The sequence below is a fragment of the Manis pentadactyla genome, chromosome 14, assembly GCF_030020395.1.
Source record: "Manis pentadactyla isolate mManPen7 chromosome 14, mManPen7.hap1, whole genome shotgun sequence".
Taxonomy (NCBI): Eukaryota; Metazoa; Chordata; class Mammalia; order Pholidota; family Manidae; genus Manis; species Manis pentadactyla.
The window spans coordinates 19,190,524-19,205,744 of NC_080032.1; positions in this window are offsets into that span (position 1 = coordinate 19,190,524).

A 15,221-nucleotide genomic window follows, 5' to 3' on the forward strand; every position below is an offset into this window, starting at 1 on the left:
GGGTGTCAAACATGCCTTCTGAGTGTCCTGGCTCCAGGGTCCGCCGTCCTGAAGGGCCCAGCTGAGTGGGGCTTTCATCAGCCTCTGAGAGGTGGTAACAAGTTTCAGGGCAGGATGCCTGCTGCCCACCGCCCCCACTTCTGCAGACCAGGCAGAGTGCTGGGCGGGCTGGAAGCAGGATTCCAGAGGCATCTGGTTATTATCAGTCACTCAACTGTCTGGCCATTGGGGTGGGGTGGGGCCAGTGGCAGGGGGCAGAAACTGGCTGGAGGGTAGAGTTAGGAATCCCAAATGGATTCCGGGGCCAGACCTGGCTCTTGAGGGGATGGAGGAGGGTGGTCATGATGAGCTGGCCACAGACCCTGCGCCCTACCAGCCCTTATTGGTCAGCCACACCAAAGGGAGCTGAAAGTCAGTGATGATATTTAGTTGACAGATGAAATAGAGAGGGAGGGGTCAGTAGGCAGAGAGGAAAGGCAGCCAGACTCGTTCACTGGGCAGCACTTGAGGACAGCAACAGGGAAGGTGGGGGTGGGCAAAGCTCGCCCTCTGGTCCACTTGAAGATTCCTGCTTCAAAACTAACCCTGATGGCTTCCAGACAAGTCGGCACCAAGGGTCATTTCTGGAGGCTGTAAGTGTTGTCGAAGGCAGCTGTAGGGACAGGTGTGAATCTGTCCATGCATTCCTCCCCACTACCCCTCCCAGCTTTCTGTACCTGAAGCAGGTCCCTTTTATTACTACAAGCCCGCTCAGGAGGCCTAAACACACACACACACACACACACACACACACACACACACGAATGTGCATGCTCACAGTTAACATTAGGCCTGCCCTGTGGGTATTTTTTTAGTGCTCCTTTAAAGCAAACTCTCTCAGCTGTTTGTTAAAGCAAAACAAACACAGGCCTTTGTGATGGAAAGGAAAGAAAGAGAGAGAAGGAAAGGAGGGAGGAAGAGTGGAAGGAAGGGAGGGAGGGAAGAAGGAAGGAAGGAAGGAAGGAAGGAAGGAAGGAAGGAAGGAAGGAAGGAAGGAAGGAAGGAAGGAAGGAAGGAAGGAAGGAAGGAAGGAAGGAAGGAAGGGAGGGAGGGAGGGAGGGAGGGAGGGAGGGAGGGAGGGAGGGAGGGAGGGAGGAAGGAAGGAAGGAAGGAAGGAAGGAGGGAGGGAAGGAGGGAAAGAGGGAAGGAGGGAAGGAAAAGATGCTTTTATTTGTTACCATTAAAATGTCCTTCCAAAATACTTCTCTCTGCAGACTGGGAGACAAGTAAGGGAGGAGCTAGAGGAAGAGGGAAGATGAGTGGCAGTTTATCTGAACTAGTTGGAGTGGTGAGTTGGGGAGGAGGGAGCTTCACCTTAACCAGGCTCCTTTCTGGTACCCAAACCTCCTCCCCATCTCTCCCCAGCCTGTACTGGTTGAATAAAGATCTGCTTGCCCAGGAGTACCAGGGGCTCCCCACCATCACTCTGCTGAGGGAGCATCTAGGAAATTGCAGTGTCCCTTCCATCTCACCAAATGTACTCTGGAAATCTAGAGAACTCTGGGGGGATGTTTCCTCTTCCTGGTCAACTAGACCCTACCAGCCAAACCTTCCCTGGTTTGAGCACCTGGCACTGGAGGGCAGAGGCTTCTATGCCAAGGGAAGGCAATGGGAGAAACACAGGGTCTGTTTCCACACTGACTTGCAAGCTGTCAGCCACACATTTCCCCACCCCCACCTCTAAGGCCTTGTAGGGGGCCCCTGGAAACCCCTAATGAATGATAACTTATCTCCTAAGTTGCTGGTATCAGATGCTTTATATGGTCTTGAAAACCATATTCCCTAAGGACTGAGGCTACTTCGGGAATTGGTCAGTTGCAGTAACTCACTTTTGATTTAATGGAGGCATTTATACTGTGCTAGATAATCTGCTATGAATGTTAAGTAATTCAGCAGGAGGGTGGGCTGGAGGTGTGGCCGGTCTGCCTCTGGGCGTCCCCTTCCCCACCGACTCTCCTGTCTCCTTGGAGCATTCCCTTGCCATGCTCCTTCCGCATTTCCCCCACTTCCGTCTGGTGCCCCTTTTCTCTGCCTCACGGTACTTCTCTATCTCTGTCTCTCTCTGCCTTGAGCCTGGAATTTCTTCTGGTCCTGGTTACATGCAGCCACCTCCTCAGGCACAGACCTCGCAGCCACTGGAGGCTGTGCCCAGGGACCCTCCAGGCACGCCAACAATGTTCCTTCTTTCCTTCTCCACAAGTTCTTTTTCCCCATGAGAACTGGGAAGCTTTCTTCCTCGCCTCAGGATGAAGAAGACCCTGAGCAGAGCCGGGCAGGTGGTAGAAAGGGCAGGGGAGTCTGAGTCAGGACACCTGCCCTCTGAGCCCAACTGGAACCCTAACTCCGGTGCAAGGGACGAAGGGGGCACTCTATCTTTGCAACTGCATGCAGTTTGGGGATCCCAGGATTCAGGAAAGGGGCCTACAGGGGCACAAGCCTCAAGTGGGAAGACTGAGGAAGGCTCTCACTGCAGTATCAACTTGGGAAGAGGGCAAGAAATGGACCTGCAGACTCAGCTGGGAACAGAACTGGGCAGGAGAGTAATACTGATAGAGGGAGAGCTGAATATATGCTAGGTAGTCTTCTAAGAGTGTATATATACTCTTAGGAATAGTCTAAATATATATGGGATATACCTTCAGTAAAATATATAGCATATGTAAAGTATATATTAAGAATATATACTTTTAATTAATATATTAAGAGAATATTTTATATTTAGACACAGACAACCATAAAGAAATGGACACAGAGAGTTTAGAGTACCGAAACAGCTAACACTTAATGACTACTTCTGATGTGCTAGGAGTTGGGCTGAGCGATGTACACACTTGATCTCATTTAGTCCTTGCCATGGTCCCCTGTGGCAAGACCTGTTATTCCCATTTTCCAGAGTAGGCAAAGGAGGTGCTAATGGGTTCTTACAAATTTCCAAGGCCATCCCTTAACGCTCAGCAGGAGGTGTACTAAGCCCGTAGGAATGCACGGTCAGAGTCTGCAAAGGTACCAAGGCCAGCAGCAATCACAATGGAGCAGGTAGCCCCATAAGGAACCAGCCTGCCCTACACCCCCGTGTGCACCCGCTGGCTAGAATCTGGCTTGTCCTGGCCTACATGCAACAAGCTGCCAACTGCATTCCACCAGGCTGTGGGGCGCACTTCCAGGAGACTGGCGACAAGGAGGTTGGTGGGCTCCATTCCTAAATCAGGAAGCAGGACGGCGGCAGCGTTTCATCTTCACCTCTGCGCCTGGCATCCGCTGAGAGGGGGAGAGGGGAAGACAGCTGTGGTTCCAGTCTGCACGCCCCTCCACACACAGGGACTGCGCCCTGCCACCAACCAATCATTAGCCATTCCTTCTCCCCCAACCGTTTCGTGGGTCGCTACTCTGACCAAAAAGAGTGGGGAAACTGAGGCCCAAAGCAGTTGGCTCCAAGCATGCGCAGGAAGCTCGCCAAGGTCTTGCAAGTGCACCAGCAGGAATGTGGTGAGCAGAAACCACGGTCCTGTGCCTCCTGCAAGAGGCGGGAAGCGAAGCCAAGCACGGCACAGGCACCTCTGGGTCTTGAGCGAAGCCAAAGTCGGTGAAGTTGGCAAAGGAAGAAAGAAAAAACATGATCCCAGGCTGCTCTTTGGAATGCACACGTTCACCGAATCGTCTGCTGGAGTCTATACTAGGACTGCGTGCATGCGGCTTGGGGAGAGGCTGAGCAGTCAACAGAGCAGAGGGGGCATGGAATCGAATGAGGTTTGCTTCTGCACCTCAGATCTTGGCAGTTGGTGACACATGGACATCTACCCATCCCCAAACCCCAAGATGTGGGCAGCTTTCTGCATAATTGGAGGAGGGGTAGATTCTGACCTCACCTTTTAAGTCCAGACTCCATGTGCACTAGGGGAGAGAGAGAAGACAGTTCAGAAGGAGACCAAAGCAGAGACAGAGCTTGAAAGATGGAAAACTGGTAGTGAAAAGAGTTGAAGAGATTCGGCCTAGCGTCAAGCTGGAGGTGACAAGGCGATGTCAGCAATGCTCATCTTGTCCATAAACATCCGTGCCAGGCAGGCGAGAAGGACAAAAGGTCCCTGACATTCTCATGGGACCAACTGGAGGGCACGTAATGCCTCCTTAGAGAGTGGAACCCTCGGCATGTCCTCCCCTTTGCTGTGTGCTTTCAGGAAAATTACTTCACTTCTCTGAGCCCACAGTTCCATCCCTTTAGGTCAGAGAAGAGCACTGGCCCATCACCCAAGAGGGCCACCAAATAACTGGGGTTTACGTTTTGTTACCTTCCATCCCTTCCCTCCAACAAAGCTGCTTTTGACGAAAATAGCAGAATCTTTGCTGCCTACGTTGACTCGGAATGACTAAGGAAGATGCTGGAGGAGAAATGTAAGGCAGCAGGTGCCCAGTATTGCTCCTTTGGAGCAGTCTGCCTTAATTCCAAGTCCTCATTCCACGGGACACAGGTCACCGATTACCGAACCCTGTCAAAACCAGCTGAGAGGTCTCCTAACCGCCTCGGGAGTCTGGACCCAAGGCGGCCCAAGGAGGAGGAGTCCTGTGACAGGGGACAGACAGGCCTCAGGGCGCCAAAGCCTGTCCTCATTTCCCCCGTCCCCCTAAGCCAGGGTTTCCTGACGTCCCCAGGGCTGTCTCCAAACGACCGGATCATGCTAGGCTGGGGCTAGGGCTTCAGGTCAAGGTCTCTGCGGAGAACTTGGAGAGAGACGGGGATGCAACGGGGGGAGGGGAGGGAAACCCGAGCAAAGTTTCCGAACCCGGGGAGAACCGGAGGCGGAGAAAGTCAAGCCCAAAAAGGGGAAAGAGAAGCGAGGGGAGACGGGAAAAGGGAAAAAGCGAGCGCCCGCGGGAGCGCGCGAGCCGGCTCGGGGAGCGAGGCGCGGGGCGCAGGACAGACAGAGCGCCCAAGCTGTGCTCGCCGCCGCGCCCCACCCGGCCCAAGGGGCGCGCCCCACCGACCAATTTGGCTCGCACAAAACCCACGCCCCAGGGGCCTTTGCCAGGCCTCTGGGACTTGATTCAGTTCTTGACCAATTAACTGGAAGCTACTCGCCCCTTCTTTCAGGGCCCAATTAATTCGCCGCGGGCGGTGGGGCGGGGCCGTGCGGCGGAGGCGCCCGCCTGGAGCCCCTTTGTGGAAGGGCTGTCTGGACCATATTGATTCTACACACACACGCACATGCACACATACGCACACGCACGCACGCGCGGACGCACGTCTTCCTCCTTCCTTCGTACAAAGAAGTCTTAGAAGCTCGCGATTTCCAGAGTTTAAGGTTTGTTAGCGTCGCACCCCTGCTCCCACCATCAGCAATCGCGTTTGCTTCCAGGAGAAGGAACCTTCTGGACCAAGGCAGTTTCAAGATCTGCCTGGGAAAGGGTTAAATGGAATTTCTTCCCCATAAAGGGCAAAGAAGTAAAGAAAACGCACCGCTACCGTAGGCCTACTACGTGTGTGAGCTCAGGGTACCTACAGTGTTGTCGTTAAAAGCCACACAATGAGTTAGACAGTCCCCAGGTTGAATCCCTAGCTCTACGAGAGACGAACTAGCAGTGGGACCTCGGGGCCTCTTTGTATGTTAGTCTCCTTATCTGGAAAATGGGAAGGCTGGCCTCCTCGGAGCGTTGTGTTTGATGAGCTGATGTGTGGGAAGGTTCTCAGAACATTACCTTTCTCCTGCAATATTCACAAATATTCTCTAATAAATAGCATTTTATAACAAACCCATTTAGCAAATGAGCCCAGCGTTGAGAAGAACGGGCCTGCGGCTCAGCAATCCGATGTTTGACTCCGCGGCGGGGATCCCAAACGAAATCTGCCCGTGAGCCTGGAGAGCGCCGCGGGTGGGTGAGCGAGGAGAGCGCTCTGCCGGCCTGGCGTCTCCAGAGGTCCACCCGGTTGAGCTGAAGGCTTCTTTGAGCCCACCTACCGCCATCTTCCCACCAGTTGAGTAACGACAGCGCTAAGCGAGAAACTCTAAATCCTGAAACCTGGGTGAAGACCGCAGCGACAAGTGTAGTTTCCCAGCGGTCGTGAAAGACCCCGTCGATTATATCGGCCTCACAATAATGTGGGTGGGTCAGCTTGTCTCCTCCATGGATTAACCAAACGAAGTCTAGGACAAAAATACAGACGGAAGGGAATCACAGCCACCTTTGTAAAGCTAGTGGGAAGCGGCCCGCTGCTGAACAAGGACACGCGTTAGTCCAAGCTGGTCCCACACTTATGCAACACATTGGGAAAACGAGGAGCTTCTCACCCCACTGCCCGTTCGTTATTCGATCATTGATTCGTTTTTTAGTTCTGTACTATTTTTAAAACAACCCCCCAAAAAAATCCCACGAATTAGTTTATTCAATCAACTAACATTTGACAACCCTCCGCGTGTGCCAAACCACTCAGCACTGGAGGGAAGAAGTCTGCACAGAAACATAAACTCCAAGCTCTGGAGGGACAGTAGAGGCTTCTTTGATGCTACTTTTTAGCAATGTGACCTGGGCTGAGACTCCCAGGCTATCTTTCGCGCAGTATCCTGTCTGCGAAGAGAGGCAGTAATGCCCAACCCTAGGCAAGGTGTACACGCTGCTCGGAAGACAGTAGAGTCTAGAGGTTAAATCCTACATCACAACCCGGAGCTCAGAGCTGGGGAGAGTGTATCTGCGGAAGCCCTGCACGCAACTGCGGCAGGGTGTAGACAGCTCCCTCCTACGCTGGGCATTTGCGATGATCACTGGGTCCGGGTCTGTACAGCAGCCCCATTGGGAATTCCAGGGCTCCCTGATGCTACTTCTTCCCGGGTGCAGAAACCACCCAGTACTACCTGTCCCCAGCACACAGAAGAGCTGGCACCGGACTGAGCCTGGCCTTCCTGCCCTGAGACCTTACACATAAGCCCCCTCCCACCCCACCCTTCCTGGGCCTCCATTGTCCTCATCTTTAAAATGTGAATTATATAGTATATATTTCTTGTTCATGGCAGTGAATAACACTCAGGACAGCAAGCAACAAGCTGGGAAGGACCAATATCGTGTCTGCCTATGTGTCTCCAGTGCTTAGCAGAGTACCTGGACAGAGAAGCCCAGCGATCAATATTTGTGGAATGACTGAATAGATGTTTCTACCTATTATGCCAAACCTTTCTTCTCACTATACCACTTTACACATCAGAATCTGTCTGGGGTAGCAGCTCTGTTTGATGCTGGTAATGCACTTTGACAGCGGTCATTGTTTTCAAATGCATGGCGAATCTGCTTTGGTCCCTTTCTCTTTCTTTCCTCGGTGACTTTCATTCCTGTATGGAAAGGCTATTTACTGAGCACTTCTAGTAACCAAGCACTGTGATCAGAGTTGGAGATAAGATGAGTCCCATTCCTCCAGGAGCTTGCCAAATAGAGACATAACATTAGACACTCCTACCCAGACCAAGGAGACTGTTAACATCTTTGGTTATTTTTTTTCTTTTTTCCTTTCTTAGCTCTTTAACTTTGGACAAGATTGCAAAGTCTAATGCATTGCCTGCTTCGTGGTATGAGATCAGTAAATGTTGTGTGGATTCATCCTTCCTAGTGCTGTAATCCACAGCTCCTCACACAGCGGGACAGCCAGTCTGAGGTCTTCAGCTCCTTCAGCAAAGACACTTCCAAATGAGGACTTGGGTGGATCTAGAAATGTGCAGTGTCCCCAAGGTGCCCTGGACACACACTAGATTGGAGTGCCAACCCAACCCTGAGTTTCCCAGTTCAGGTACAATTCGGGCTGGTAAGGCCAGCCACTCCGATTTCGCGTGGGCTGGGATGCACCCGATTGGCCTTTGCAAATGGAATCAAGGGACCATGAGGTTCTGTAAACCGTGTACCCTTTTCCTATCTTCACACCCAAATCACTCCTCCAGCACACACACAAGCACACTTCTCCTGGTAAAAAGGAGCTCGTGCAGTCGTACCTAAGGAATGAGGCTCAAGTTTGCCCTGAGAACCCTCTTCCCCCATATCCCCGGTCTTGCCAGCCTCTCTGGGTCCAGCTTCCAGATCTGGCAGAACTCCGGGTGGCCCTCTCCATCTCATGCCTCCAGGAGCAGTTTCTGCAACCTGATGCATCTGAAGCTGCCACTATAGAAGCTCAAAACCGAGGTCCTCACTCCGCGCGCATTGGCCGAGGTTCGCTCAGGGCACGCGGAGACGTCTGTCAGCCAGCCACGTCTCCCCCGAGCGCCATCCAGCGGCGACACTACCAGGGCGCCCTCCGCAGAGCCTCAGAGCCTCTCCAGAAGCGAGGTGCGGAGGTTTCCAAGTGGGAAGCAGTCCATCCACCCACCCACCTCCTGAAACCAGGTACATCTATATCCTACACCCCCCCCCACGTCCTCCCCGCCCTGCTTAAGGCCGATTCGGGTTCACCCAGCGTTCAACACGCCCCCCTTTTTATTTATGCCCAACATATGCACTGGACAGGGGATTTTTTTAAGAAGGGAGAAAAAGAAAGAAAAAGGTGGTTGGTTTTTTTTAAGCGTTTGCGCCATCACTGACAAGGAACTTTCCTTTGGCTCTAGGGGGAGTTCATCCGGGGCTCGGTGACGCTTGCTCTCCCTTAGAGGCGGACATGTCAAGTCCTGCCTCCCTAATTCTACATCTATAACCTTCTCCCAGCTGGAGTCAGGCACTTTGACTCCCTGCCCTTGCATGCAACCCAGGCTGGAAAACCTCCACGAGATCCCCGTGGGTGTCAGTCCCCCATGATGGGTCTCCAGAGTGGAATTCAGCGCGCACTGACTCCTCAGCGCAGAGGGAGAAAAACATCACTCTTCTAATGTTATCGCTAATTTTTTGGAAAAGTGCCTGTGTACACACATATTACATATATTATTGAGCGGGTTAGTGCAAGACTAAAAACACCGAACAACAGTTGGGGATGGGGGGTTGGACATATTCTCCAATTCCCTAGTAATTTGTAACAGGCAGACTTTATTGCTCCGAGAGAAAAGGAGTAACTGTGTAGCTGCAAAACAAACTTAACTCTGTCTATGTTGATCAAATGGGAGTCTGCCTGTGGGGTGTGATCACAATGCATTTTTAATCTAGGATTTAATTTCATATCTGGGGCTACTTGGAATGTCCATATGTACACACTTATACCCACATAGAACATTTTAGAAACACACATACATATTCTATTACATTTAAATAATGCAGTGACATATAGCCTTAAAGTTGGATCCATGCTCAGCTCAGCAAGCTCTCCAAACATTCAGACGATCTAAACTGAAGCTCTAGAAAGGGTCCTGGCTCTGCTCTCAGAAAGCCAGGCCCACCTATAATCCAGATTCAGATTGGGGCAATCTTCTGATATCCCAACTAAAGGGACTTTCCTTTGCCTCTAAACTTTCCCTCACCCAATCTCTACGACTAAAAAAACTTTATATAATAATTCAACTCCAATATCCCTGTTTTACAGAAATATGTCCCATTCTTTAACCACACTCAAAAGGCCTTTCATTGACTCCAAAAATTCTCGAATCCTAGACAGAGAAATTTAATAGAGGAGCCTGTCTTGGTTATTCACGGCATTCATATGCAGACATAAAAGTGGGTGCAACATCATATTTTAACTTGTCCGGTAGAAAAATCCTAACTGCCTGCACTGTCCTTCCTCCTCCCCTTCTCTCAAAAGGACTAGAGTCCTGGTTGGGGGTGGGGGGTTGGAAGGTGAAATGAAGCCGCTTGGAAAGGAAGAAAAAAAAAAAAGAAGGCATTATTTACACCTGCAAGCTTTGGACGGCTGTATTCAGCCCCAATTGGCTTAATTGTAAATCTTTTCCGCATGGCCCCAATTCCTAGATGGAGCGTCTGGGTTTAATAATGCGCCCCGGCACCCCAGCAGAGCTGGGCTGAAAAGAGAGAATCCCCTACCCCACCCCCACTCAGCTCAGAGGTAATTAGAGCAGCACCCTCACCCCCGCCCACCCCATAACCAAACTCTGCTTGAGGTACCAGAAGACCAGACTCAGACATGTGGGGAACTCATATTTTACCGTCTGAAGACAAGAGGAGCTATTTCAAAAGCAAATGCACCCCCCAATTCAGAAATGGGAGGTAGCGTTTTCCTCCCCGCCCCTTGTCTCCTGAGCGTTTGGCTTGCAGGGGGGCGAGTGGGAAAGAGAGGCGTCTACACTGGAAGCCTCAAACTCCCTGGGCTGGCAGCATGGGTTGACCGGTTTATAGAACTTGCTGCTGAGAAAACATGTAAAAACACACCCCAGCGGTGGGAGAAGAGAAGGCTCCCTCCCACCCCACCCTCTCTCCGCCGGAAGATTCTCCCCGGACTCAGCTTGGTTCCCTCTGAGCCCTGTTTTTCTCTCGGGAGGCTATCTCCCAAAAATCGCTGTTTCCGTCACTTTGAGACGAGAGTGCTCGAGTCTCTTTTAGTTTGGTGATCCCCATCCCCAACCCTGCCCCGCACTGAAGGTCTTTACTATCCACCCCCATTTGTCCTGTGCCAGCGCTGCGGAGGGGTGGGTAGGAATCAGTGCAGCATGGAGACAATTCGGACAAATGGGGCGTTGAGGGGTGGGGCGAGGGGCTCCTAACTGAATCCCTGCAACCTTAGTTTTGGTTTTCTAAGAGAAAAGGGCCGGCGGCGCGGTCTTCGTTACCACCCGGGAGCCCGCCTTGCCCCCGCCCGGTAGCTGTTGAAAGTAGGCAGGTAACCAGCGCAGGAAGGCGATGCCCGGCGGTCGCGGGTTCCCGGGCCTGGCGGGACCTTGTGGCCACCGAGGGCCAGGGCAGGCTGGCCTGCCGGAGCCCCCTTTGCACCCCCGCCTGCTGGTGCGGGGTTTAGGGCCCGATCCCAGCCCCGGGCCCCTCCTTCCCCGGGTGCGAGTGTAGCCCGAGGCCGCGAGCGTCTTCCCCGGATCCGCGCTGGGCCAGGCCTGCAGCCGCTCAGAGGCACGTCCAGCTTCCGTATTTGGAACCGGGATAAGGGGGAGCGGCAGTAGGTGAAATCTCCTGGGGCAGAAACTACCGCCTCCAAAAGAACCTTGTGGGGCGCTCTGGGCTGCCGCTGTCTCCCACTCTTTCCTGGGACCCGACGTTTTCCTTTTCCAAAGAAAAGGAGGAAAGGACATTGGAACAAAGTTAAAGGCAGGTTGCTAGACCGGGAAGGCGGTTCCTCTCCGCCCGCCAGAAGGATTTTAATATTTGGCTTGGAGCTGAAATGAACTGAGGCCAGGGCGCCAGCAAAAGCAACTCTTAGGAAAATCGCTCTTACAATTCCAAAATATTGTCTTTCTGTGTGTGTGTGCGTCTCTACCTCCCTCTCTCTCCTTCCTCTAAAATGTAAATAAAAATGTAAAAAGAAAGAAGAGAGAAACTTCTCTTGCCCTCAGGTGTTCAAATACCAAGCTGGAGGCTTTTAAAGGCCTCTGGGGTCTCTAAGGCCACCACTTTCACTCAAGCCTTTAGCTCAGGCTGGTAGGGAGAGAACATTCCCTCCAGCCAGCACAGATTCCTCCCTGAATATTCCACAGGACTCATGCAGGAGTCGTTATGTATTATGTGGAGGCAGGATGATAGGGTTGGGAGCAACTTAAAGTCACATTGTTGAGGCCCCAAGTTTCTTTTGCTGACATGGAAAAGGAGGCTATCCAGGTCATCAGGTAATTAAGAGTGACACTGAGGAGCAGCCCCCCTCACTCCTCCCCAGTTATCTTTGTGGCAACGGTGCAGGGTCAGTAACCACAGAGGGCAGAGCCTGTGGAGAAGCCGGTGCTTAGTTCCAAATTGTGAGAACCAAGTTTGGCTAGAGGGCTTGCCTGGGCCCAAGGGGTAGCTGCTTAGCGACAGGCCAGGCCCGAAGTCAGGATCTCCAGGACCTGAGTTCTGGCCTTGGCAGCAGGCTTCCGAGTTCCCTACCTACCAGCAATGCCAGAGAAACAGGTGAAACCACTCCCCACCACCACCGCCACCACCCTGTGCCCTAGAATGACACAGGGTTATATTTTCTATAGAATTGCACGAGGGAGAAGGGATTTCATCCGTTTTCAATATAACAGTAAAACCTGGACCCTTACACACTCACATGCCCCCAATCCTGCAAACCCCAAGCCTACTAGGGCAGGCAAACCCCTCCCCAAAGCCATAGCTGCCACGGGGACAGCTACATCTCATGGGGGCTTCACTGGCTAGGAAAGAATTACAAAGTGAGTTATCTTCTACTGGATTTAGGAGACAGGAAAACATTACCTTCGGGAAGACAGGCAGACTGGACGGCTGGCAAGAAGGAAATGGAAAGACGAGCAAGGAAACACACACACACACACACACACACACACACACACACACACACACACACAACTTCTGTGCCCAGTGTTCCTTCCATTTATCTCCTGCCTTCCCTCTCTGCTCTCACCCTCCTTAATTGAAACCCAGTACGGGAAATAGTAATGGATATTGTACTCAAATTGAGCAAACGTGTCTGTGGCTACAGGGGGACAGTTAGTTCAGCAGATCTGGAGAAGCCGATCTTTCTTTGCCTGTCAACTTTCTTGACAGTAGCGGCCATTTAATTTGCCATGCCCTCTCACTTACAGAGTTCCCAGTTCCCTCTGCCCCAGCTGCCCTCACAGGATGAGATCCCGCTGCCCCCATGCCCCTGGCACCTAACAATACCAATAATAATGCAAAGAAGCAAAAGCAGGAAACCATGGATGTAAATTCTCCCATTCAAATGAAACCCTCAATCTGCAATCGGGGATTGGAGAGTATGTCTTTGTATTTTTCTTTCCCCCCATTTTAAGTACTCTGTCCCTAGACCCCCCTACCCCCCAAGCTAGGTTCCTGGCACAAATCTCTGCGGGACCATTTACACCCTTACCTGTCTTGACTGAAACTCTGGCAAGAGGATGTTGGAAAAAAGGTGTTGTGTGCTCAAAAGTGCCTGAGGCCCAAGTCAGCTCTGGCCTGCGTTGTGCTGATTCTGGGTGAGATAAGAGGAGGGGAAAAATTCCTGGCTTCTTCCTCCTGAATTCATTTCTGCTGGACTAAGAAACGTCCATTGCATTATCTTGTTTTTTTTTTAAGTAATTGGGTAAAACACACAAAGCGAGCATTGAAGACACAGATTGGTTTGAAATTAGGAAACCACAATTAGTTCCTTTTCCTGAGAGAGGAAAAAAGCCTTCGCAAATGTATCAAAGGTACTCTCCCCAACAGACACACACATACTTCCTTCATTTCTCTCCCCCCGCCCCACCTTGTTTCCTTCCAACTTAACTAAATCACTACCCATGTACAAATGTGCCATTTTGCAGGGCGATCAGCTCTAATGAAAGGTAGGTGCTAATAAGAATAATGCAGAGGGTGAGATCGTTTCATTTTGCCTCTGCCAAAAACATATTTACATTTAAAGGAGGTATAATAACCATGGATTAAGTGTATAACGAATGAAGTTCTAGAAACAGCATAAACTAGCTGGCGCCAAAGTGAACCTCTGTACTAAAAATACAGCTTCCCCAAGCTAGACAACTTTGACAATCTTTTCTCACACACACAGGCTTCAGACTCTTGCACCGAATCGCCCTGATCAATAATTTAGAGGGCTGTCAGAGGGCAGGGAAATGTGCCTTACAGGAAAGCCCTGTGCTGCTAGGACAAAGCAGAGGTCAGAATCTGGGGCTTTAGGGCCCAACATGCTGCCCATCAGCCTGGACTCCTGCCTTGGAAAGGAGAGAGAGAGACAGAGAAGAGAGATAAAAAGCATTGGAACAGGGGTGAGAGTCAGCTCAGGGTAAAGGGTGAGTTTGGGGATACCAAAAGAAGGTGCTAGTTCTAACCTACACAAATGAACCTAACTCTTTTCTATCTCTCAGGACACCCTATCTTCCAAGCCAAGGGCACGAGGAGTAGATGTTTGCTTGAATCCCCAGGGAGAGGAATCTCCAGTTTGCCATAGTTACTGGAAAACGTGGGGGTGGGGTGGGGAGGACACAAAGGCAATCCAGAAATCCAGAGAGGCAGGAGAGAATTTAGAAAGGACAAAGAAAGCCAGAGAAAACAGAAGGGGAGAAAAAGAAGAAAGACTAGAAGAGAGAAAATCAAAAACAGAAAGAACAAGGGAAGTTAAAGGCTGGGGCATAGAGACAGATAAGAACAAATAAAAACCAAGAACAAGGTAGATATGAGGGAGAGGAGAAAAGCAGAAGGAAACAGGAAGAATGATCACAGGTGGCAGTCACAGAATCCTGAAGGGAGATGAACAGGGAGGCAGAGACAGAAGGGGGGTGCCTCCTGTGGCCCAGCCCCCAGGCTTGAGCCTGCCCCTGGAGGCAAGAAAGAGGAGCAAGTTGATTTTCCATTGGAAAGACTGGCCCACTGCCTCCTGGCCTGCAGGGAGCAAAGCTCTTACGGCAAGTCTTTGGGGTGGGGAGTGAATTTGAAGCTCCAGGAGATAAGACAAATCAAGCCTCCCAGTTCTGGGCAGAAGCTCTCTGTGTGCAGGAGAGTCAGGGTTCTGGGGTAGCATAGGAGTGCTAATAATGTGGGGAGAGGAGCGCTGTCTGCGAGTTGGAGGAGGAACCACCAACAGTAAGCTAGCCACCCACTGCCACCCTGGCCAGGGAGCTGCCTCCCCGGGGTCCACCACAAGGAAACCACCTCCCCAGGTAGGGGAAGCCAGGGCCCTAAAGGCAGCCCGCATCCAGTGCACAGGGGCACTGGGGAGAAATAGGGAGCCCTGTGCACACTGCCAGGACACCAGAAAGCCCCTCCCCAGTAAAAGTTTATGTATTGACCCACCCCGTAGGAAACTTCTTAATTAGGCCTCAGACCCCTGGAGAAACAAGGATGTCCTTATGTCAACACAGTTCCCGATTCAGCAACACCTCAGTCTGAAAGAAGTTCAGCGGCAAACGGGGGTGAAAGTTTAAGAGGGACTAAGCGTGTCACGCAGTCCCTCGCCAGACCTCACACATGCTGAAGAGAATATTTACAGCAAACTTGCCAAAGTAAACTACCCCGCCTACCCACCATCCTTTCCCCACCTCCCCCTCTTTTTTTGTAAACTTCAGATAAACACGATTCGGTCACAAAAGGGTGGGTTTGTCCCCTTGATAGTCTGAGGCAGGCGTTGCCATGGGGGTGAGTGGGATCTGGAAGAGGTTCCCCATGCG